Genomic DNA, 4,728 nt, shown 5'->3' on the forward strand with positions numbered 1-4,728 from the left:
CTTTAAGGGCAGCGAATCATGTCGTTCTTTCGAAGTTGGTAGGCTTGAAAAATCCACCTTCATTTCAACCATGCAAGTAAACCAGGTCGATCAGAAAGAGAAGCCTTGGTACCAAGATATCAAAGATTTCATTGAAACTGGTAAATTTCCACCAGAAATGCTAAAAGAGGAGCAACGTGCAATTCAGCGCATGTCCACCCGTTATTTCATCCTTGCCAATGTTCTCTACCATCGTGGGTTCAGTTCTGAATATGCCAGAAGTTTAGATAAAGATGAAGCTATGAAAATTATCCAAGAGGCACATGAAGGGATTTGTGGTGGCCATGTTGGCTATCAAACTCTCGTCAAACAAATCATCCGAGCAGGGTGTTACTGGAAAACCATGCAACAAAATTGTCATCGATTTGTGAAGAAGTGCGTCAAGTGCCAAATGCACACATCTTTCATTCATGCGCCAACCGCATATCTACAATCAGTTGTTTCTCTGACGCCATTTTCTATGTGGGCTTTCGATGACGTAGGCCCAATTACTCCTTCCGCTTCCAATGGCCACAAGTATTTTCTGTCTGCTACAAAGTATTTCACCAAATGGGTTGAAGCTGTTACTCTGCACACAGTAGAAGGACGTCATTTGGTTTCTTTTATTCACAAGAACATTCTTTGCCGCTTCGGCATACCACATGATATTGTTTCAGACAATGGAAGTCATTTAAAAAATGAGAGGATGAAAACCTTCTGTTCTAAATTCAAAACTTGTCATCATTTCTCAGCTCCCTACTATCTTCAAAGGAATGGCCAAGCGGAGGCTACCAATAAGATTTTGATCTGCATTTTAGAAAGGACTATGAAAACAGATCGAGATTGGCACGAGAAAATTTATGATGCACTTTGGGCATACCGAACTACTATTCGGACTTCGACTAATGCCACTCCTTCAGAACTTGTTTACGAAACTGAAGTAGTGTTACCTCTCCATGTTCAGAAGCCCGCTCTCAAATTTGCCTCCCTTATAGAATTGCAACTTGATCAATATCAGCAGCAGAGATTTGTGTAGCTGGATCTACTGGATGAAAAGAGGCTCAAGGCAGAAGAGCATGCTCAAGCTTATCGTCGAAGGATAGCTCGACATTATGCCAAGTCCGTCATTGAGAGAAAATTCTGAATTAACGATTTGGTACTCAGATCGATAGCTCATCTCAAGCATCAACCACGGGGCAAGTGGTCATCCAATTGAGAAGGCCTCTATGTGGTTAAGGAAGCACTGCCTCACAATTCATATCGTCTGATCAATGCAGATGGGGTGGAAATGCCAGATCCTGTCAATGCTCTGCATCTGAAGAAGTTTTATACTTGAAATGTTCATTCTAGCCTTTTGTACTCTTTAAAGAGCCTTTTCAATAAAACAGTGATCTTCTATCAATTCTCACATTCTTCTCCATAATACTGGGGCATTTTTATATATCTGTTTTCCCTTCATCATATGCAGGTAGGATCAGACAAAAACCCTTTTTCTCAAAATTAATCTTGTGATCTTTATTAATTTCATTCATTTTGATTCATTTCTCAATTTAATCAAATTTTCATCAATCTATTGTCAATTTTTGTCAAGTTTTAGCAATTTTATTATTAAATTTTATCAATCTTCATTTCTAATACTCTTTCAGGTTAAGGGATAAACCTGATGCCTCCTTTCAATGGGGTAGTCCTTTATTTTTTTCCCCATTCAGGATAAGGGGATAAATCCTGACAGTAGACCGCATACAGTTAAACTATGATGGCCATTGAATTTAGAATTTTCACCAAGAATCTTTACTTTCTAAATTCATTTTGAAAATCAAGCTCATCTTCAAAACCCAGTCCTCGCACTAGTTATTTCTTAAACTTTTCAATCATATACCGAGCTCATTTTCAAAATCCAGTCCTCGCACCAGTAACTTTCTAAATTCAACCTTCTGATCAAAGTTTTTCCCGCTATAAATCAAGTGCTGACTTGAGCTTCCAAATTTGACTTATTTTCAAAAGATCCAGCTTCTGCCGATCATGCATCTCAAAAGATCCAACACTCGTTGGTCATGTATTCCAAAAGATCTAGCTTTTGCTAGTCGTGCATTCCAAAGGATCCAGCTCTCACTGGTTACGTATTTCAAAAGATCCAACACTCTGTTGGTCATATATTCTAAAAGATCCAGCTTTTTGCTGATCATGCATTCCAAAGGATCCAGCTCCCTCTGGTCATGTATTTCAAAAGATCCAACTCGATTGGTCATATATTCCAAAAGACCCAACACTCGTTGGTCATGTATTCCAAAAGATCCAACACTTGTTGGTTATGTATTCCAAAGGATCCAGTTCTCACTGGTCATATATTTCAAAGGCTTCAACTCGCGTCGGTCGAGCTCCCAAATCAATTTACTTCACAGCCAAACCTTCATATTTCAATCTCTCAATTCTATCAGTTCCTAACCTTTGGGTTGTAATATTCTCGATATTTCATCATTTTCTCAACCTTCAGGTTATAATCTCCCAAATTCAATCACTTTCAAACCATCAGATTAAATCTTTCACTCAAAAATCAAATTTCTCATAACTGGTCGGGATTTCAAATCTAGTTTCTTATAACTGGTCGGGATTTCAAAATCCAGTATTTTTCACTGGTCGGGATTATCAAAAATCCAGTTTCTTATAAACTGGTCGGGATTTTAAAATCCAGTATTTTTCACTGGTCAGGATTTCAAATCCAGTTTCTCATAACTAATCGGGATTTCAAAATCCAGTTTCTCATAACTGGTCAGGATTATCAAAATCCAGTTTTTCACTGGTCGGGATTTCCAAAATGTAACTTTCATATTATTTTTTCCAAAGCTAAATTAAAATCTAGTATTTTTCACTGGTCAGGATTATCAAAAATCCTGTTTCTCATAACTGGTCGAGATTTCAAAATTCAGTAATTTTCACTGGTCAGGATTATAAAAAATCCAGTTTCTTATAAACTGGTCGGGATTTCAAAATCCAGTATTTTTCACTGGTCGGGGTTTTAAATTCAGTTTCTCATAACTGGTCGGGATTTCAAAATCCAGTTTCTCATAACTGGTCGAGATTATCAAAATCCAGTTTTTCATAACTGGTCGGGATTTCAAATCTAGTGTTTTCACTGGTTCGAATTTCCAAAATATAATTTTCATATTATTTCTTCCAAAGCTAAATCAAAATCCAATATTTTTTGGTAGTCGGGATTATCAAAATCCTGTTCCTCACAACTGGTCAGACTTTAAAAAATCTAGCTTCTCACAACTGGTCGAGATTTCAAATCTAGTATTTTTCACTGGTCGGGATTATCAAAATCCAGCATTTTTCACTGGTTGGGATTATCAAAATCCAGTTTCTCTTAACTGGTCAAGATTTCAAAATCCAGTTTCTCATAACTGGTCGGGATTATCAAAATCCAGTTTCTTATAACTGGTCAGGATTTCTGAAATCTAGTGTCTTTCACCAGTCAAGATTTCCAAATTCAGATTTTCACACCATTTCTCTAAATTTCAGCTAAAGGTCTCATCAAAATCTATATTGAGTGATTATTTCATAAAAGGATTTTTGAAAACTTTGTCAATCTGCTAAAAATGTGTTGATTCCAATATTTTACCGCACAAAAAAATCATCTCATATTACCTTTAGTATTCTTTCCAAAAAGGTGAAACTTTTTGCTAAAAAGGGATAAAATTCAAATCTTTTCCCTGTTGATCAACCAAAAGGATGTAAGAAATGTCCTCGGTATGATTAGCGAAAGAAATATTCAATGATATTGAAGAGTCAGAAGCGAATTGATATTGATCATAGTTATAGCGCATGTCTAAAGATGATTTTTTTTTGGCAATCAGACAGTGGAAATATTCTGAGCGATAAAAGAATTCACTCAATCCATATCTCCTCATTCATTTAAGTTGTAATCAAATATCCGCAAAAGGGATCTCTCAATTATCATCAAGATGAAGATGAATATGCGAGTTCGACCACCGGGGCCAAAGAAGATTTGGATCATCTCCAAGATGAAGGAGTTTGTGACAGATCCTTTCAGGGAACGTTCAAATCACCATCAAGATGAAGGCAATTGTGCTGAACCTCCCGACAAACCCTAAAAGATATTTAATTTCTGCTATCTAAAGATTCATGACCAATGAGCCAATATCACCAGTATAATTCCTGAGAAAAAGAATGATCGGAGCATCTCCAAGATGAAGGAGTTTGTGACGTACCCTTCTCCAATGAAAAAGAAAGAAAAACCAGGACATCTCCAAAATTAAGGATGATGAAAAACCCCGAGAAGGCTCAATGACTCAAAAATAGTGCCAGAAAGATCATTATGGGAAAAGCCTCAGGATATCAAATTGCCAAAGTTGCTAGAAATCATCTTTTCTCATAAAAAATCCTTTCATCAATATCTTTTCACTGCTTGCTTTTATGAAATTAAGAATACTTCTTCTCTATTCATGTCAAGGAAATGAATAACTTTCTTGAAGAAACTCAACAACTTTAAAATTTGAATTTGACTCTGAGATCCGGGGAGTTAATCTCATTAAAGGAAATACTCTAGGTAAAAGAAGGAATATCTTTCGCGCACACGTGCACATTCTCAAGCATTTGAGTCAACTACAATTTTATCTTATTGGCAAAATTTTCTAGCTATTCAAAAATGAAATAAATGCTCCATATATTGCAACCTAGAGTTGTTTG

The sequence above is a fragment of the Nuphar pumila genome, chromosome 3 (genome assembly GCF_984573655.1).
Source record: "Nuphar pumila chromosome 3, dmNupPumi1.hap1.1, whole genome shotgun sequence".
Taxonomy (NCBI): domain Eukaryota; kingdom Viridiplantae; phylum Streptophyta; class Magnoliopsida; order Nymphaeales; family Nymphaeaceae; genus Nuphar; species Nuphar pumila.